Here is a 22,201-nt window from a genome sequence, read left to right on the forward strand (position 1 = left end):
TTTGCTCATAGGGTAGCCATTGTTTCTGGCGAAAAGAAATTGTATGACGCGTTATATTGGAAACATGGTAAACAAAGAAGAGTCAATATTAAACCATTTTATGAGAAATGTTGGACTGCATGAAGCACAAGCTGAAATCAAGATTGCCAGGAGAAATATCAGATATGCAGATGACACCACATTTATGGCAGAAAACAAAGAACTAAAGAGCCTCTTAACGAAAGTGAAAGAGGAGAGAGAAAAAGTTGGCTTAAAAGTCAATATTCCTAAAACTAAGATCATGGCATCTGGTCCCATTACTTCATGGCAAATAGATGGGGAAACAGGGACAGACTTTAGTTTTTTGGGGGGCTCCAAAATCACTGCAGATGGTGACTTCAGCCATGAAATTAAAAGACACTTGCTCCTTGGAATAAAAGTTATGACCAACCTAGACAGCATATTAAGAAGCAGAGACATTACTTTGCCAACAAAGGTCCGTCTAGTCAAAGCTATGGTTTTTCCAGTAGTCATGTATGGATGTGAGAGTTGGACTATAAAGAAAGCTGAGCACCAAAGAATTTATGCTTTTGAACCGTGGTGTTGGATAAGACTCTTGAGAGTCCCTTGGACTGCAAGGAGATCCAACCAGTCCATCCTAAAGCCTGTCAGTCCTGAATATTCATTGGAAGGACTGATGTTGAAGCTGAAACTCCAATACTTTGGCCACCTGATGTGAAGAACTGGAAAAGACCCTGATGCTGGGAAAGATTGAAGGCTGGAGGAGAAGGGGCTGACAGAGGATGAGATGGTTGGATGGCATCACTGACTCAATGGACATGAGTTTGAGTAAACTCCGGGAGTTGGTGATGGACAGGGAGGCCTTGTGTGCTGCAGTCCATGGGGTCGAAGAGTTGGACACGACTGAGTGACTGAACTGAACTGACAAAATAGCATTTTTGCTTTCTGTGTTTTAGATCTTGCTATTTTGAAAGGCTTAACTTTTGGATCGGTCAGGGTCCTCATAGGAATTATAATTTGCCAGATGGTTCAAATACAGTGACAAGGAATTAGTTAAAGAGGTATGAGAGAGGTTCGAGATCAACCAAAGGCTGACGCAGACACTGGGACTAGCAACAGTGGAAACTTGCTACTCTTGGGAGCAGAAGGCAAGGGAACAGTGTTTCTAGAGCCCAATGACAGCTGGAACTGTGGAGAAGGGTCTGCCCCTGGGAGCCATGAAGGGGGGGATGCAATTACTGCCATAGATGCAGCCATAAAGCAGATAGGGATTGAAAAAGAAATCAGGACCTCTTTATCTTCCCACAGTCTGATCTCCCTCCACTGCCTTCCATTGGTTGACCCCCAACTAGAAGCCAACTAACAAGGAAGTCCGGGTGATAGGTAGAAGATAGAAGGGAGGAGATAGAGCTGGGAGCGCAAACAGAAAACTTCTAAGGGTAAAACTACTCTTCAGTCAGAGTTTTATTGATTTATTTTACTCTGGATTAAGCCACGACACCATAGATGAAAGAGTAGGTGTGCTATAATAAAAAAAAATCCTGTTAGATGTAATCATATATATAAAATATATATATAATTATAAACAAAACTCCTAAGGCTCAAGATTTTGCAGTTATTAATTGGATCTATTGGATTTCTAAAGAATTTAAACATATTTAAGTCAATGTTTTTAAAAGTATTATTTTGAATGCCAGAGCCCCCTTTTTTCAAATAATACCTTATAAAAAGTACTGTTTAAAAAGAAAAAAGTACTTGTATTAACCAAGAAAATTGGAGATGTTTGGCTGAAATAACAGGGTGTAGTCCTCCAACTTTGACTTCCCTTTTTGAATTTCATACTATAAAAACCAGTACAGATCCCACTGGAACACCTGAGTTCCAGGGACCCATTTTGAGAGACTTGTTTTTTTTGTGAAGAAATTATAAATTGAATTCTGTATTTCTTTGTTAATTCAGCTTCTTTGAGTGGGTACAGGAATACCTATAGTAGATTAGCTGTTTCTTTAGTTTGAAACTGTTTCTTCAGTTTTAGAAGTATTTGTTTTTGTTCAGTCACTCAGTCATGTCCCACTCTTTGCAACCCCATGGACAGCAGCACGCCAGGCTTTCCTGTCCTTCACTATCTCCCGGAACTTGCTCAAATTCATATCCACTGAGTCAATGATGCCATCCAACCTTCTCCTTCTGCCTTCAATCTTTCCCAGCATCAAGGTCTTTTCTAATGACTTGGCTCTTTGCGTCAGGTGGCCAAAGTATTGGAGCATCAGCTTGCCCATCCGTCTTTCTAATGAATATCTGGGGTTGATTTCCTTTAAGATTGACTGATTTGATCTCCTTGCAGTTCAAGGGATTCTCAAGAGTATTCTCCAGCACCACAGTTCAAAAGCATCAGTTCTTCAGCATTCAGCCTTCTTTATGGTTCAACTCTCACATCCATACATGAATACTGGAAAAACCGTAGCTTTGACTAGATGGACCTATGTTGCCAAAGTAATGTCTCTGCCTTTTGAAACAGTCTAGTTTTGTCATAGCTTTTCTTCCAAGGAGCAAGTGTTGTTAATTATGGCTGCAGTCACCATTTGCAGTGATTTTGGAGTCCAAGAAAATAAACTGTCACTGTTTCCATTGTTTCCCCACCTATTTGCCATGAAGTGATGGGACCGGATTCCATGATCCTAGTTTTTTGAATGTTGAGTTTAAGTCAATTTTTTTCTCTCTCCTCCTTTACCTTCATCAAGAGGCTCTTTAGTTTTTCTTCGCTTTCTGCCATAAGGGAGGTGTCATGTGCATATCTGAGGTTATTGGTATTTCTCCCGGCAATCTTGGTTCCAGCTTGTGCTTCCTCCTGCCCAATATTTTGCATGATGTACTCTGCATATAATTTAAAAAGTTTTAGTGTTATACTTCAAGATGGAGCAGTCTTGTGTCTTTGTTGTTGTTTAGTCACTAAGTCATATCCAATTCTTTTTGTGACCCACAGACTATGGCCTGGCAGGCTTCTCTGCCCATGGGATTTCCCAGGCAAGAATACTGGAGTGGGTTGCCATTTCCTTCTCCAGGGGATCTTCCTAACCCAGGGATTGAACTCACATCTCCTGCATTGGTGGGTAGATTCTTTACCACTGAGCCACTAGGGAAGCTTCCTTGTTCTTTTGCTTTTTCTTTAAATATGGGATGTGTCATTGAGAATTTTAAAACTGAAGGTTTATCTTTGTAATAAAATGGCAGATAGGTGGTTAGTCCCTAGTGGGAAATGTGAAGGATGTTGGTAATTCTTGATTAGTATTTTCTCATCTCAAAATAAATTTGATCAACCACCTGCTCAGTTTATTCCTCCATCAAACTAATAATTAATGAGCATCTACTCTGTCCCAAATACTGCACTAAGCCTTTGCAATATAGAGAGGATGAGAATGACAAATTGTCAGCTCTCGTTGGTATTACAGTTTAGCAGGAGGCACTGACGTATGTTCAGCAAATATATACCTAAATTCATTTAATCCTATTTATAATGTGTTGTTAAAAAGTTCAGTAGGTATAGAATACTTAAAATTTTATACTTGTAATATGTATATAAATACATATATATATGCATGTATACATGCATAGATAAGTAGATAATATGATGTGTTTAATTCATAAAATTGCAATGCATAATTATGTGTACTGTGGAGAATGCTCAAAAAAAAATTTATCACTCCAGTGGACCCAGAGTCTGCTGGTCCAGAGTAAGTTCTGAGGTCCTCAATATAGCAACCAAGGCCTTTGTCATATGTCTCCAATCCATTCTGTTCTGTTCCTTCCCCGCCTAGTCACCCTGAATTGGTCTCCTGTATGCTGCCCACATGCCTGTTGCATTCTGCCCCATGCCCAGATAGTCTTGTTCTTTTTGTTTTCTCTGCCTGAGACACCCTCTCTTATTTCTGCCTGCCAAATGATTCCCTGTTTGAATTCTTTCCTAATTTTAATTCTTACCAATTTATACAACGCTGTGAACTTTTTACTGATCGTTCAGTGAAAAGTGATTCCTGCTTCTTCTGAAGTCCCGTAACATTTAATCATGTTTGGAATTTATCTCCTGCATTATATTGAAATTATCTGATTTTATGTTTTATACACTCTCAGTAAGCGTATGTACTAAGTACCTATTGTGTGCCAACAATGAGCAAATATATCTCGGCTTTAATGGGACTTGCTTTTTATTTCTTTGGTGAAATTTAGCTCCTGAAGAGTACAATTATATTTATGTATCTTTGCAATTGTATCCACTTTACAACAAACAAGATGCCTTGACTTTGACAGTTGATAGAGAAACTGGTGAATGTATGAAGTGATTTCATATAGCCATTAAATTAAAAACTGCCATATTGTTCATCTTTCTAAGTAGCTATCCTTCTTGCTAATTTTTTCTTTATGTAACACGTCTGTATTAAAACAGTTGAAGAATTCACCTTCTGAAATTTATGCTGAATTAATCTATATATATATATATGTATATCTGTATGTATCAGAAGGAGAATTGTGAGAATAAATGAAAATACTCGGAAATACTTATATCTAAAAGGTATTGTCATTGGAATTACTTTTAGTTTGATTCATATAATAAATAATGCAAAAATTTTTGAAAGCCTTCAGTATTTCAATAATCTCAGTTCTCTACTTTATAATATATACACTGAGACTCAGTGATTCCTTCATCAAGGCTGATTCCCATCAGTGCCCAACAGAAAGAAAAGAAGAATAGAAAGGAGAAGTAGACACATCAGATTTTGCTTAGGTCTGCTGGCAAATTTCCATGATGTCAGCCCAGTTTTCTTTTTGTTCCAAAGTTAGAGGGTCATGGGCTTCCTTCTGTCTGTCTATGTCATTTCTCAATCATTAATCTGAGAGTCTTCCAAATACAGAGTGTCTGATTACCTGTACAAGGGTTCCAGTTGTAAAGCACATTTCTGAAGACAGAAATGGTTTTATATGTGTGTATTTTTTTGTAGTTGATAGGTGGTTCTGAGTTGCAGTCTGACTGACCTCCTGAAAACAGTACTGAGAAGCTTGTCTATAAATAAGTAGTTTTGTTTACAGGAACTTACTGGGGAACTGGACTTGTACCACCTGCCATTTGGGCAGTGTTGAGAAGTAAGAGGAAGGGGTTTCAGTCCTCTAAGATAATTCAAATCAACCAATCCACCTCCCTGTAAGCTAGTTTCTTTTTCTTGCTTTTAACTGGATATAGACACCCTTTCTATCATTAATGCCCTTTATAGCTATTTGATAGCATTAAAAAAATTTTTTTTTCTAATTATACCTGGTCATCTCATCTATAAGCTTTCTAAGAATGCATTTCCTTTGCCTAATGTGTCAACTAAAAGAGGATTAGGTAGGATGAGAAGAACTATATGAAAATAAACTGCCTGGAAATATGCAAATAAATATCTTCAAAGTTTTATACTTATCCCCAAATTCTTAATTTAAGCCAGTTAAGAGATTTCAATTCTGTGGGCTAGTGGCAAACTGGAGTCCATATGGAGTTTCTCAATTAGTCCTCTGAGTAGGTGGGATATAAATACCATGGCAGCGTTTCTGTTGTGTCCCTTCCGTGGTCGGAGATGCTGTCTTTTCTGTCTCGTTGGTCCTATGCTTGTGTGTCATGACAAATATCACTGGTGAGTTTTGTTTCATGAGGTGACAGTTAGCAAGTGACTGAAGCCAGATACTTGTTTCCCAAGGTGTTTTGTAAACCTAAATGCTATTAGATGAGGGAGGCCACTCTGTTACTAAATTAAAGCTCACTGAAAGCTTGCTATTTATTAAGGCAAATAAGGAATGAGTAGACAAAATTTTCCATACATTCTTAAAACGTGAAGTAACGTGAGATGAAAGGAAGAAAGTCTGGGGGGGGGGAATAAAGCATTTCATTCTCTCCAATTTTTAACCCGTCTAGCCCACACTTACCAGTGTCATAGCCCACACTGACTCTGATGGTTGGGAACATCTGTAAGATGAAGAACTAGAACTGTATTCTGAGTCACATGTTCTATTTTTGTTTTAAAGTCCTATTTGGAGTTTGGTTACTATTAGGCTTGTCCTGATTTTCCTGAGTTAACTGTGAATTAGTCTTGATCATTTGCAAAATTAATGTTAGTAGTCAGAGACAGGTTTTCATGGATGTCTAGGATTTGATAGCTTGGAGAAAGGGTTAAATAACTTTAACCAATAGAGTGTTTTTCTTTAATTAGGAAAAGACAGAATTTCTTTTATTGTAAAGTAATTGGCCTCCAATTAAAATAAATAAATAATTTTTTTTTTAAGTGGAAGAGAACTGTTCCAAAGCTTTCAGAGGAAGCCATCATTGAAAACAACAGAAGAACTGAAGCAGAGACCTATACACTGCCCTTAGCCTGCTCTTCTGCTGGCTCTGTTTTCATTAGCAATTATAAGGAAGTAGATCCGGAAATAGAGATGCATGATAGCGAGACATCAGTACAGTAACCAGTCCTTTCAGGCATCACCACAAAAACATACACTCAGGATTTCACAACCCTCTCACATTGGCAATGTCACAATGCTGCCTCGGGCAAGGTTTTCATCTCCTTTTTGGGTAATGTAGGGTTCCTTTTCTTTCCCCTCACACCAGCTCCTATAAATCACGCTTCTTGAAGGGCAAACTAAAGTTTCTTGGTTTCAAAATCGTACTTGTCCTGAGGAGGGAGATCCTGTTCATGCCATTAGAAAGAGAGCTTAACGTGACTGGTGAGTTTCAGAGAGTAACTGGATGCATCGTTCCCGAGCAAATGCCTTCAGACATGGAAAACCTTTAAAGCCAATCTAAGATGTGTTATTGATGACACAATTTACATCATTCTTGTGTATTTATAAATATATATATATATATATATATATTACCCTGTAGTTTTTGCTTTTTAAAAAGTATCTTAAGTCTCTGGTGTTATCACTGAATTCACCAAATCCCATCACATCTCTTCTTGTCAATATATTCTTCTTACCCTTATTAGTATAAAACCCTCTTGAGATACTCCTCCCCCCACCCCAAGCTTAACAAATACTAAGTGAAATGGAGAACTAATACATTCAGCAGTTTGAAGTAAAAAAAGAAAAAAAAATTTAAAATACCTGACTTTCACCTTGGATATTCAGTGGGTTTTATTTTTATATTTGAATTAAGTGAGCACTGGCTTGAGTACAGCCCTAGTGAAGTGAAAGGGCAAAAAAAAAAAAAAGGTGGTCATTTTTTATTTCTGGCTACTAGTAGAATTTTACAGGAAATCAGCACTAAGCAAGCTGTTTCTGAAATTAAAGACATTGCCATATATACAAAGGGCTTCCCCGGTGTCTCAGCTGGTAGAGAATCCAGCTGAGTTCCTGTTCAGTTCCTGGATTGGGAAGATGCTAGAAAAGCAAATGGCAACCACTCCAGTACTCTTGCCTAGAAAATCCCAGGGACAGAGGAGCCTGGTGGGCTACAGTCCATGGGGTTGCAAAGAGCTGGACACGACTGAGCACGCACACAAGCATATGTACAAATGGCCAGGGTTTGGAGCAGTGGGACCCAATTTTGCAGCTCTGTGAAGTGGTAGAGTTTAACAAGTCATCATGAAAGGAAAAAAAGAAGCTAGAGTTTCATATGGTCAATTCATGCAGCAGGGCTTGAATGGTGCCTCTGGAAAGTCGCTGTCATAGCAGCTCTGTGGTACTAATTTGATTCATTTTAGAGCAGTTCATCAATTCATGAGGAGGAAAGAAAGTCTATAAAGAGTTAGAGTTTCACCTCTAATTCTTACTGAAGAACAGGTTGCATGGTCCTCAGGAGAAATCTACTCATTGTCTTGTTTTCCTCATTCTATTATGTATTGGTGATAATATCATCATAAAACTCATTTTAAAATGTAAAGCATCATGGCATCATTACATATGTAGTACTAGAGATATGTTTTCAAAATACCCATTTAAAAGAACTGCAATTCTCATAATATGCTAGAAAAATAATGACAAGCTACAAACATATCTAGAACATGTCACAGTATGAAAAATTTCAATCTGATGAAAATTGTGTCTTTGTCCTGCATCATTACATTCTGCAAGACAATTAGTACAAATATTGCTTAATTTTATTATACTTTTTAAGCAAACAGACCCTTAATTCCTAAATGAAAGTTAGAAACTAAGTTCAAGCCTAGAGTTAACTTCCAGAGCAAGTTACAGCTATTCTAACTTTTGGATTTTTTCAACTAAGATATATCAGTCCTGAATATTCATTGGAAGGACTGATGCTGAAGCTGAAACTCCAATACTTTGGCCACCTGATGTGAAGAACTGACTCATTTGAAAAGACCCTGATGCTGGGAAAGATTGAAGGTGGGAGGAGAAGGGGACGACAGAGGATGAGATGGTTGGATGGCATCACTGACTCAATGGACATGAGTGTCAGTGAACTCTGGGAGTTGGTGATAGACAGGGAAGCCTGGTGTGCTGCAGTCCATGAGATTGCAAAGAGCTGAACACGACTGAGCTACTGAACTGAACTGAATGTTGATTTATCTGAGATGAAACAAACCATATAATAGTAAGATAGAAAATACAGATAGTTTTAGGTAGGTTCCATCATGTTTGAGAGGGACTCATTCCTTAAGAGTTAGTTGAAAGAGTTTTCTTTGCTCTGGAACCTTTTCCAGGAATGTTACTAGTCCATATTGAGAGGAGATAGGCTTGGTTCCCACACAGAGTCACAAACCTCAGAGAAACTGAGAATTAGATGAAATACCTGTGTAATCTTTGAATAGTGGTAACCATGCCAGGAAATAGGAAGTGTATTTAACTTGCTGTAAGGTCCCTCTCTGCCTGTTTTACCAATAAAACATCAAGTTTGTCTTGGATATTGAATAAGTTGGGGGAAAACATCATTCATTCATTGACTCATTCTTTCATTGGATGAGCAAATATTTAATGAGCCAAAGTATAGGACACGACTGAAGTGACTTAGCATAGCATAGCATAGCATAGCACTTCAAATGCTGATGTCTAATTTACTGAATAGATTATCAACAAAATTTCTTGAAACATTATTTGGCAATAGATGAACTTCAGATGAATCTGTCATCTCAATTATCGTAAGAATGAGTTGTCTTGGTATATTTGGATTCACGGTATGGTTCACATTTCTCAATGCTGTACTTTGTGAAGTCTCCAAATGTGATGCACTGTGCCTACTGACTTGTCCTGTTCTGAGTTTTGTGCCTGCAACTGAAGATACGTGAAGTACGAGGTTTGTTGTATGTTGAAAGGTGTGTGTGTGTGTGTGTGTGTGTTAACCACAGATAATGTTTTAGATCGCTCTTGAGGAATCATATGAGAGTAATATCTAGCAAAGAACCTGGTACCCAGAAATGTTCCCTAAACTATTTTTATCAATGACCAGATGAACCGTTCTACTTTGTATGTCTTTCTATGTGAGAATGTGTTGGTCATGATCATTATAAATCCCACAAATAACACTTCTCCACTTTCACCCACAACTTACTCCTTTTTCTGTATTTCTCATTTTAGTAACTGGCATCGTTAACATCATTGCAGGCAGCAAAGCAGAATGTTTCACAGAGTCCCATATTCTAGACTTTTGTAGTCTGGTGGCAGGAGATGAGACCAGAAAGAGATGGCAGGAGATGGGATGAGCCATGTGGACAGACAGTGTATGTTACTTAGAGTGTTGGGTTCGGTGAAGGCACTGGTGTCAATGGAAGGTTAATCAGTCTGTGGCTGAGTGTGTCCTCATGAGTGCTGCCAGCTGAGCCTCATTCTGCCATATGTTTTTTTTTTTTAAGGTTTATACACTTTTAAATATAAACCTTAAAAAAAAAACCATATGGACATCACCAAATGGTCAATACCGAAATCAGATTGATTATACTCTTTGCAGCCAAAGATGGAGAAGCTCTATGCTGTCAGCAAAAACAAAACCTGGAACTCACTGTGGCTCAGATCATCAACTCCTTATTGCAAAATTCAGGCTTAAATTGAAGAAAGTAGGGAAAACGACTGGGCCATACAGGTATGACCTAAATCACATCCCTTATGATTGTACAGTGGAGGTGGGAATAGATTCAAGGGATTAGATCTGGTAGACAGAGTGCCTGAAGGACTATGGAATGAGGTTTGTAACATTGGGACCAAAACCATCCCAAAGAAAAAGAAATGCAGGAAGGCAAAGTGGGTGTCTGATGAGGTCTTACAAATAGCTGAGGAAAGAAGAGAAGTGAAAAGCAAGGGAGAAAGGGAAAGATATATCCAACTGAATGCAGAGTTTCAAAGAATAGCAAGGTGAGAAAAGAAGTCCTTCTTCAATGAACAGTGCAGAGAAGTAGAGGAAAACAAGAGTGGGAAAGACTAGAGATCTCTTCAAGAAAAGTGGAGATATAAGGGAATGTTTCATGCAAGGATGGACACAGTAACAGAGGCAGAAGAGACTAAGAGGACATGGCAAGAATACTCAGAAGAACTATACAAAGAAGGTCTTAATGACCTGGATAACTGAGATGATGTGGTCAGTCACCTAGAGCTGGACATCCTGGCATATAAAGTCAGGTGGCCCTTAGAAAGCATTACTACAAACAAAGCTAGTGAAGGTGATGGAACTTCAGCTGAGCTATTCAGAATCCTAAAAGATGATGCTGTTAAAGTGCTGCACTCAATATGTCAGCAAATTTGAAAAACTCAGCAGTGGCCACAGGATTGGAAAATGTCAGTTTTCATTACAATCCCAAAGAAATTCAGTGCCAAAGAATGTTCCAACTATTGGATTATTGCACTCATTTTTCATGCTAGCAAGGTTATGCTCAAAATCCTTCAAGCTAGGCTTCAGCAGTACATGAACTGAGAATTTACAGATGTGTAAGCTGATTTAGAAAATGTAGAGGAACCAGAGATCAAATTGTCAATATTCATTAGGTCATGGAGAAAGAGAGAGAATTCCAGAAAAACACCTACTTCGGCTTCATTGACTACACTAAAGCCTTTGACTGTGTGGATCACAACAAACTGTGGAAAATTCTTAAAGAGATGAGAATACCAGACCACCTTACTTGCCTCCTACAAAATCTGTATGCAGGTCAGGAGGTGGCAGAACCAGAAACAGAACAACTGATCTGTTCAAAATTGGGAAAGGAATACAACAAAGCTGTATTTTGTCATCCTGCTTATTTAACATATATGCAGAGTACATTACACAAAATGTCGGGCTGGATGAATCACACACTGGAATCGAGATTGCCAGGAGAAATATCAATAACCTCAAATATTTAGATACTACCACTCTAATGGCAGAAAGGGAAGAGGAACTAAAGAGCTTCTTGATGAGGGTGAAAAACAAGAGTGAAAAAGCTGGCTTAAAACTCAGCATTAAAAAAATATGATCATGGCAACCAGTCCCATCACTTCATGGCAAATAGAAGGGGAAAATATAGAAGCAGTGACAGATTTTATTTTCTTGGGCTCCAAAATCACTGATGGCTGTGACAGCAGCCATGAAGTTAAAAGATACTTGCTCCTTTGAAGGAAAGCTATGACAAACCTAGACAGCATATTCAAAAGCAGAGACATCATTTTGCCATCAAAAGGTCTGTGTGTGTAGTCACAGCTATGGTTTTTCCAGTAGTCCTAGATGGATGTGAGAGTTGGACCAGAAAGAAGGCTGAGCACAGAAGAATTAATGCTTTCAAATTGTGTTGGAGAAGACTCTTGAGAGTCTCTTGGACAGGAAGGAGATCAAACCAGTCAATCCTAAAGGAAATGAACCCTAAATATTCATTGGAAGGACTGATGCTGAAGCTGAAGCTCCAATACTTTGGCTGCTTTATGTGAAGAACCAACTCATTGGAAAAGACCCTGATGCTGGGAAGGATTGAAGGTGGGAGGAGAAGGGAACGACAGAGGATGAGATGGTTGGATGGCATCACTGACTCAAAAGATATGACTTTGAGCTAACTTTGGAAGATAATGAAGGACAGGGAAGCCTGGCATACTGCAACCCATGCTATCACAAAGAGTCAGACATGATTTAATGACTAAACAACAACACACTTTTTAATAAAATTTTTATATAAGAAAAACTTCTATAATGAGTTCTTGAGTGAGACTGTTCCTGTTATCTCATTTTAGTTTAAGCCTCAAGGCTGATAAATGATAAATAACACTGTAGTCTAAAGAATAAAACAAGTAGTCAGTGCTCCCTCTGCTGCTGCTGCTGGTTTTTAGTTGCTCAGTCCGGTCTGACTCTTTGAAACCCCAGGGACTGTAGCCCGCCAGGCTCCTCTGTCCATGGAATTTTCCAGGCACGAATACTGGAGTGGGTTGCCATTTTCTTCTCCAGGGGATCTTCCCGACCCAGGGACGGAACCTGTGTCTCCTACTTGGCAGGGGGACTATTTACAATTGAGCCACCTGGGAAGTCCAAGACTCCCTCAGAAATAGTCAGATTTGTCTTTCATATTCACCTCCATGACTCCAACCAGGCTTTATAATGATAAGACTAAAAATTCAAGGAAAGTGGTTGAAATAGTAAGAGTTTGTGAGAAAGCAGACGACTACAGCCAGGGGAAAACTGCATACCGTCTCCTCAGCCACGTGAAAGAGGCCCCGAAGAAATCACTCTTAGAGGTTGGGGTGGGGGTGTTGCTTTTTACAGAGACTGACATTTCATTATTGGTTGGATATTTGTGTATGCAGTTGACTCTCTGATCTGCCCCTTGATACTGCCTGAACAGGTAAAGAGGCAATTGGAGAGATGAGAAGGAAAGGGAGGGTGGTAGTCTCACATCCTATACCATTGCTGTTAGGCAAGACTGTGAAGGATTTTTGTGAGCCACATAGATGTCACAACAGGTGATCAGACCTGAGCTATCTAAAAGTAGCCCAGCCAGGAGGCTGGCTTGACATTTGTGCAAAAGAAGCTGTAGTAGGGACCTCAGCGCTCAGGAACTAGAGGAGAGGTGGTTTAAAGAAGTCTTCTGAGGTCATGTAGAGAGAGCATTGCCTGTGTCAGGTAAGTCTGCCCCAAGAACCCATGTTATATGCTTATCCCAGAGAGCTAATCTACAGCCAAGAGGAAACCAGTGGTATGAAGTGCTTCTTTCTTGCAAGCCTCCTCTTCTGTGCTAACACCGGAGGGATGAGGGGTAGCACCAAGTGAGGGGGAAGAGGACAGTGAAAGAATAGACTAGCCCCCTTGCTTCTTCCTATGCGTCCTTGAGGCATATACTGCCAGGATAGGGGAATCTAGGTTTGTAGGATCTTATATAATTCAGGGAACCATCTTTACTGAGTCTGAATACATATTTACAGTTTTGTATGAGGCCCCTGAAAGTTCAGAGCCCTGACCTTCATTATCTTGGCGGGAAATCCAGTGCTTAAGGGGTCAAAGAAAAGAACCATGAATTGCGTATGACATTGATGTCTGTCTTTAGTAGAGGCAGACTTTTAAAAGTCCCAAATCAATCAATCTATCTATCTGTCTATCACCATAATGGGGGTGTTCCTATAATTGAAAGTAATGGAAATCTCGGTTATGCCCAAGATGTTATCAAAGAGCACAGAAAGTAGGTCTGTCGTGGTATATTAAAAGGCAGCGGTTAGAGAACAATAAAGTCACTTCCTGATTGTACTCCCAGAATATGTAATAGCCTCAGCTCTAATTCCTTGTAAAACAGTCAGGAAAAAATTAGTACTTTATAATTATCTAAGCTAAACCCATTAATTAGATGTTAATAATTATAGATAAATGATTAATGATAAAATGAGTACAATAACTTCAGAGTTCCTAGAAGTGGACAAAAATCCCAGAAGAACAAGATCTGGAAGGCAGATTGTTGGTTAAGACAGAGGTCGCCTAGGTTCATTTTATTTTTGATATCACAGAGGACATAGGGACCATTCCTTTGCCTGAGTCATTTTGCATCCTTGTCTTAACAGTTTCAATTGTGAACAGGAATTTTTTTTTTCAGAAGGCATTCTCTACTAGTCTTATAATCAAATTATAAGAGACTGTGACCACCCTATTAATTCAGCCCATGCCCCAAAGCAGAATATCTTCTTTAGGCACATGATATCTGATCAACTTTACCCCATACTTCTGTGTCCACCTAGTCCCCTGTATATAAATGGGAACATAAGAACTCCAGAAACAACTGTCCAGGAAGCAGCCTTTCATTTTTATGAGGATTTCTGACAGCAAATACATGAAACATTAGAAGTCTGGCTAAAGGCTATAAAAAATACTCAGATAAATAATATTTAGAAAGTTCATCCATGAGTTTATACTGTAAGGTAGTAACCTGTATTGTCTTAAGACTTCATTGGACACTTAGTGGATAAGATAGCTTCTCAAATTTTTGGACAAAAGAATTCTCAAAAAAGTGTCTTTGTTGTTGTTGCTTGTTTCTGGCCCTAGGCAATAAACAACTTGAAGATAAAACTTTTCTTCATATTTCTGGTGAGCCTCAAATCTGGCTTGGAACACAACAGGTATGCAAGAATATTTGTGAACCAATCATCTGAATCATCAAACCTATTACCAGTGTGATGAGTTGGGAAATGTAACATTAATAATTAGGATGATGACAAGAGGGATGAGAGACTCGGATGTAGCTTTACTTCCGAATGTCCATTTTGGTAGTTGCCCAAAATTTAAGTTCACACAACTAGACAACCTTCTATGTAACAGGATTGATGAAGCCTAGGTTTCTAAAGTAGAAATTAACCCATCCTGGGTTAAATGAGTTTGTGACCAGAATCTAAAATATAATTAGAGTCCAAGGCTGTGGGATACCAGATCACTACCACTGGCGTTGCACTGAACTGGAATCAGAGTACAGACTGAAGGGCACGGCTGTCAATCACTCAGAAGTGACAGCTGTAAGTGACCGTAGGGGTCTGCTCTATTGAGAGTTTTAGAAAGAGCAAGAGCAGCACAAGAAAACGCACACTCTCGCTGACCTTAGCTTGGAAAGCCAGGAGCTTTGTCAGTCTTGTCTATAAGACTTTTCCTTCCAGTCTCAGTGAGAGACTGCATCAGGTGCTCTTTTTATCAGGGGAACACTCACACCACAGGAAGTAACACTCTCAAAGTAGAACACATGTAAGTAACAATAGTAGCGCCTTCAACTTGAAAGCTCAAAGTTACCCAAGTGCTAGCACTTTCATCTGGAACAAAAAGACCTGGAGGATATTTTTAGTAATAGTCCTGATCATGGAAAATGCATCTGCTCTGGTGATTTCAAGTTGCGAGTCTACTTTGGTGACTAAGCTGGGGTGGGAGTAGGGTTTGAGAGGTCTTTTAACAGCCTTACACACACTAAACTGCCTGCGGCCTCTAATAAATGGATCCTTAATATTAGGACCATCTCGTTTTACATCACTATTTCTCCCTGCGATGTTCCTTGTACTCTTCAAGGCTTAAAAACATTTTAAGAATTCATAGTCCTTAACTCAGGTTGAAAATCTAATCAGATGACAGATTCTCTAAGTTCCTCCTCAACAGTGAATCACAGATCCTCTCTTGTCACATTCCTCCTGTTGCCTTTCTAGACCCTGAGGGCTCATCATGTTACCCTAGTTTAACACATGTGTATGTGCTTCTGATTAGGCTTTGCTGTCTGTCTGTCTAGTCTTCCTTCTAGTTTATCCGTCTTGCAAATCACTGCCGGACATACTCGCAAAAAAGGTAACTCCAATGACCCTCCTCGAGATTTTTTTTTTTAAGACAAGAGATGAAATCCAGAGTAACTCTTCATTTTGATGTTTAAATCCATTTTTCTCATTTTATAGTGCTTCAAAGGCACTATACCTCTGTTCAATTTGTCTCTCTACTGTTTTTCCATGTTTGACACCAATTTTTGACTTTTGGATTGCTTATTTCATTGCAAGGCATGTACAAGCCTTGGCCCATTTTTCTACTTTCTAGGACCTCTTTCCAAGCCTATTTTGAGCTATCCATCCATCACTCAAAGCCCCTCTCAGATGCATTCTCTCCCTGAAACATTCTGATGTTTGAATTCATTTGAATTCTTCAAATATATTGTTGACATTTTGATGGTTGTATTGTTGACAGTATCCACTGTTAATTATCAACAGCTCCTTTTATAGGAGGTATTCTTATACTTCTCTTATTCTTCCCTCGAAGCTGTAAATTTCTGGGACTAAAGGTCTGGGACTCTCTCATTCAGCCTGCAGTGCCTGAAGTGGTACCCTGGTTAGGAGTCAATCTGTATGACTACAGCTTATGTAACTGCATGTTTCATTACATATATATTTAAACATATTTGAATTAAATAGGTAAAATAATTAGAGTCACATCAAAGAGAAAATGGGCCACATCTTACTTTGTGGTTACTTAATTCTTCAGTTGGCTTCCTTTTCTTTTCCTATTGAAAACAGCCCCTAAACTACTGTGTAAGTGGCAGGTTTTTTGTTTTCTGTTTTTTTTTTTTTTTTAATGGAAAGGTTACAAAGCTTGAACACATGATTCAGAAGCCGAAAAGGATAATTAAGTCACTCTTGCAATGACATGTTTTAAATGGAATGCTTTTCTATCAGTTATATCTACCTGGAGAAGAGTATTAAGGATTTTTTTCCCCACCTACGACTTTGTCACATAATAAATTGTATTGGAAACTTTTGTGTGCTCCTTCTTTAAAATAGCTTACCCAACTTCAACATTGCCTTAGATGGCATGCCGATCACTTAAGAACATCACTTACAAATTATTTGCCAAGTTATTTTTACAGACCAGAGTTTCTACTGAGGGAAATGATTTTAAATGTTTGGCTGACTTGGGCCTCCAACAAATAGTGCTTGTCAATAAATATTAAAGAATCATATGAATATGGAGCTGGAAGTCTGAATTATACCTCCGCCACGGGATTTATTATCCTCCTCTCACCATACCTGGGGTATGGAGGCTAAAAGGTCTGTTGCAAATCCTGTTTTATTCATTGAGAAACATCCACTGAGAACTATTCTCGAAACTTCTGCAACTGTTGAGGACTTCTATAATAAAGCAGGTTTTTCCTTATCAGAAAAGAAAAACGCTGATGAGACTGTAGTGCTGCTTTCAAAAATGCCATCTTCCTTTTGAGTTCTGGATATAAAATGTAGGATCTGAGATACTAAGTGAGGGAATTTGGAATGTGAGACTTTGTTTTGTTTTCATTGAACACTTCAGGAACAAAAGATTAAATAATTAACCTAAAAAAAGCCACATTCAAAGGGCTGGATTTTGTCCAGGGTAGCTTGGGCCGTGGAAGAACTGACGGACATTTCTCAGCTCTCTTTTGGCTGTGTTTCAGAGGCCTAACCACAAGTGGTCAGGGGTTCAGAAGTGGATGGATTGTCTTCTTGCTTTTATCATCAGCGTGTACTGTGACCTCAGTAGTCATTTACCCAGCACTGTTTCTGTTCGTGTTTAATGATCCTGGAATGTGAGAGTGCAGTGATTAGGGGCCTGGACTCGGAGCCAGGCTGCCTGGCTTGAATCACTGCTCTGCCACCTACTAGTCCTCTAGCCTGCGGCAAGTCATTCGACCTCTCTGAATCGGTTTCCTCACCTCTTTGACCACTGCTGCTGCTGCTACTAAGTTGTTTCAGTCGTGTCCGACTCTGTGAGACCCCATAGACGGCAGCCCACCAGACTCCCCCGTCCCTGGGAGTCTCCAGGCAAGAACACTGGAGTGGGTTGCCATTTCCTTCTCCAATGTATGAAAGTGAAAAGTGAAAGTGAGGTTGCTCAGTCATGTCTGACTCTTCGCGACCCCATGGACTGTAGCCTACCAGGCTCCTCCGTCCATGGGATTTCCCAGGCAAGAGTACTGGGATGGGTTGCCATTGCCTTCTCCAGGAGTGGGTTGCTAGGCCTGGGTAAAACATCAGTGCAGCTTAGAACTCCTCTCACCTGGGTCCTTGCCCATGAGTCTTTTCTGATTGTGCTAAGCCCCAGACTCTTGAACTGAAGAATTCAGATTGCTCTTCTGAAGGAGTGTGAACGCCATGACTTCTGAATGCCTGAGTAAGTTAGAACAGAGAAATAACCTGGGCTCCTATGATTTTTCTCAAGAATGGGGGTAGGGGTTATCCAGACTTCATTTTGAGCCTCTGTTTCTACTGCTAATGGACCTGAAACCCTGGGGGGATTTCCAGCTCTGACTCACCCTAACCTGAACTCACTGGATACAGTCAGAACCCACTGGGTTGGAGAATGAAGCAAGTTAAATCCTTTCTTGACTTACTCTTCTTGACTCCCTCTAAACATGAGGCCTTATCTTTTCCAGCGTCTCATCTCACCGTTGGCCTTTTCTTTCCTGAAGTGGAACTTTAGCCATGCTAGAAAGGCTGACCGTCTTGCTACTGCTTTTCTGCAAGGGCTGATGCTGTTCTCTGAGGCTGGTTGTCTGAGTAGCAGAGCGTGATCTCCCATGCCCAGGGCTGAGTAACAGTTTCTGGGAGACTGTGGAAAGTATGCATTATTGGCATAATAGATCAAGACTTTCATCAACATAAAAGGAAAGGAATTACAAGGTACTTGCTGACAGGGAATTGTAGCTTGAGAGGGCACTCAGGGGCCAGATACACTAAAAGCATTTTGGCACAGCGAAGTGTATTTCCTGGACAGATGTGTTTCATTCGTGATGGAAGGGCCTCACACTTCTCTCACGTTCTAACACGCTGGTTACAAGTCAGCTGCGGCCATGTTGTGTCAGATACTGTTATCACAGGAAGTTCAATGTTGTCACCCCTTACGGGGACATTGCTTCAAGGAAACCAGACCAGAGCTGTCTTGCGAGAGGAGAAAACGTTTTTATTTCGTGTTTTCTCCTTTCATCTTGGTGGTCAGATCAGGTTAAAAGTGGCAGTGTTGGTCTTGGTGTTTATTCCACGTTTTGCCTTTTCTGATTTCTCCTTATAGATTCCATGCAGTGTAAGAATTGCATTCAGAAGGGCTAGCTTGCAAAAGCGTCGCTTAGAAAGAACGGAGGTGTTTTGTTTTGTTTTTTTCTCATTTTCTCACAGAGAGAAAGAAAGAATTCTTTTATCAACATTTTATTTCATGGAAGTATAATTGATTTATAATGTTGTGTCAGTTTCTGGTGTACAGCAAAGTGTTCAGATACACACATATATAATATAGTTTGTATTTGCAAATCCTAAACTCCCTATCTACTCCCTTCCCCACTTCCCCTCCCCCCTTGACAATCACAAGTCTGTTCTCCAAAGAATTCTTCATAAAAAAAAATTATTAACATGTTAGTGAAATCACAAAATATAATCTTTTCTTATTGTTATGTATGAGAAAATCTGGAAGGTAGAAGTTATTTTCCTCCAATTTTCACACCGACTACAATGTTTCAGCTCTTCTTTATGCCCGTTATTTTCTGCAGAGGCAAATAAGTAGATTCAGAGTTTTCCTTGCCCTCGAGAGCCCCTTTTCATCATAAAGTCTAATAAGAAGGTCCCAGACATAACTCCAGTGTCCCAGACTGCCCTTTACACCAGATGAAAGGTAAAACGAGCCGATCAAGTAACAAACTACAAATTGATGCAGGCAGTGAGAACAGAAGACTGGTTTTGTGCCCTGTAACGTCTGCATAAAAGTGGAGAATATGGTTAAAAACATTGGCGGCAGCCAGTTACCGGAATAGCTAGCACTTCCAGGAACAAATGCATTCCTAATGAATCTGCGGACACTGCATTTACCGCAACAACAGCAGACTTTCTCACACATGCACTCCACGGTGCCCGCCTGCACGGGCTTTATTGACCTTCTGCAAACACTGATGGAGGAGCAGGCTGCCAGAGAGTGAGAGGCAGAGAGCCATCCAAAACATCTTGGAAAGGCCTCTGAGAGAATTTTTTAGTGTTTAGAAGACATACTATTCTTTTCTCTGCCAAAAGTCTTTTTTTTTTTTTTTTTGGTTGTTGTTGAAGAATTCAAAGACTGAAAAAAAATATATATATATGGTTTTCTAATGACATAGTCACGCAATCCTTTCCAAGACCCACAATACCTGCTGAGATTTTGTATCATTCTAAAGCGGCTCAAGTGTCTTGATTATAGTATAAACACACATTCTGACTGACTGAGAAAGGCTTTTTTCCCCCTTTCACTGCTCATTTACATGGTTTTATAATCTTCCTGTGTAATGAACAGTAAGTCTAGCATGAAGAAATATCTTCTACAGAACACAACCTTGCTTAAACACTAAATAGTTTGGGCCTTGGAACTGAAGAGAGAACAGCTTTTTCACATCTGACTACAGCCAGAGGGATGAAAGGCTTTATAGAGTATTTTAGACAGCTCAAAGTCACCACCTGATTCACTGTTGGCTACTAATGGCAACTTAATACATCCTGATAAATATGAAGCTACAAGTTTCATGTTGGAGGAAAATTCTCTATAAATGAAACATTTTTTTCCATATATATAACTGAATCACTTTGCTGTATAGCAGAAATTAAGACAAAGTTATAAATCAACTATACTTCAAAAAATATTTTTAACAGAATCAGAAAAAAAAAATAATTCTTTTCCTGAGAAGTGTTTTACATTTTTACACTTGGCCAAACTGGCTAAAGGTTAAAAATTTCAGGTAATCAAACATTACCACCTTGTTTTTCTTTATGGAAGAGCTGACCTCCCCCCAAATATCTCACTAACTGAAATAAATTAGTTCTTCTGGCAAAATACTATAACTAAAACTGGAATCCATTTGCCTCTTCTTTTAGGCACTGAAATTAAAGTCACTGCATTCTTCATCCAAGATCTGTTATGTCTGTGAACAGTAAAAACCGATGGTGATATTAGTTGCTGGACTCCAGGTAAATTACTCATAGCTGTCATCACCATCATATTCTCTGCTCCGCCCTAAACCAAACACAGAGACAATGGTGCCAGAACAAATTGCAATAAAACATCGAATCCTCAAGCAGCTATTCTGTATATAGATCTGGGGTAAATAAATTATACAACTGCCACGAATGCACATTTATCATTTCATTTTATCTGTGATGTTACTGACTCAACTAAAGACCACATCCAGTAAAACCCTGTTTTAATGACCAGCTCCAGACATCAAATTTATGCTGCTCTGGTTGCTTGTGGTTGGAACTCTTAACTATTGAATAAATGGCTCTATCTTCAAAAGATTGGGTTGACCTGCTGATTTGAAACCGCTTCCCAACAGCAGTTAACGGTGGCCACCCAGCTGAGATCAGAGGAGTTGAAACAGGCCTTTATGACAGACACAAGGGAAGAAGTTATCTGTCAGACAATCATGACTAAAAAGCATCCCGGAATCCTAGATCTGTAAATACCCAAAGGCACTACCTACCACGTGTTCACCCCAAACATCACAGTTCCTGTGTAATTGAAGAAGTATCTTTAATTTTCACCCTGACTACAAACTCATTGGTCCATTTCTCTGCTTGTTAGCATGTGAACCAATGGTAATCAAGGCAAGTGAAAGAATAAACGGCTCATATGTGAGACTTAGTAATAACTGAGCAAATGAAAAGAGATACATACTTGACTAAAATATTGTGAAAATAATGTTTTGAGACTTTGCATTTCAAGGGTATGAGATACATAAGAATATGATACCTTGAAAGATCTCCCCTACTTAATATATTTCATTAACTCTAGTCACCTCTTTCTAGTTTTTGTTGCAGTTATTCTCCCTGACTCTGGTTATTGCTGCATTTGGGAAACATTTCTTTTCAGCATGTAAGCAGCTGGTCCAATGTGTGTTGTATTTGTTTATGATTTTTGCTGATGTTTCTTTAAATTAGCCTATTGGTAATATTATCACCTAGCCACATTTTATGGTGGGAGATTTTTATTTTCCTGTAATATCTGCTTGGCTGAAAAGATTAGTTGGTATAAAATTATCCATAGACTTGAGTGGGATATAATATGTTTGAACTTTCCCTGGCGGCTCAGCTGGTAAAGAATCCACCTGCAATGCAGTAGACCTGAGTTCGATCCTTGGGTTGGGAAGATCCCCTGGAAAAAGGGAAGGCTACCCAGTCCAGTATTCTGGCCTGGAGAATTCCACAGATGCAAAGAGTCAGACATGACTGAGCAACTTTCACTGTCTTTATAACCTACAAGGAAGAGCTTTTATAAAGACTTCTACCTAGACCCACA

The 22,201-nt window shown here is 39.3% G+C and overlaps 1 long non-coding RNA gene across 2 annotated transcripts in view; it reads left to right on the forward strand.

Moving 5' to 3' along the window:
* LOC112447486 (uncharacterized) overlaps positions 1-21,034 on the forward strand; it is a 55,879-nt gene extending 34,845 nt beyond the window's left edge. The window contains exons 2-3 of one of the 2 annotated variants that reach the window (XR_009495348.1): positions 14,456-14,529; positions 20,782-21,034. This is a non-coding gene — a long non-coding RNA (uncharacterized lncRNA). The remainder of the gene's footprint in view (positions 1-14,455; positions 14,530-20,781) is intronic. The other variant, XR_009495347.1, reaches the window with a different exon arrangement.
* Positions 21,035-22,201: the final 1,167 nt, after the last annotated feature.

The sequence above is a fragment of the Bos taurus genome, chromosome 7, assembly GCF_002263795.3.
Source record: "Bos taurus isolate L1 Dominette 01449 registration number 42190680 breed Hereford chromosome 7, ARS-UCD2.0, whole genome shotgun sequence".
NCBI classification, from domain to species: Eukaryota; Metazoa; Chordata; class Mammalia; order Artiodactyla; family Bovidae; genus Bos; species Bos taurus.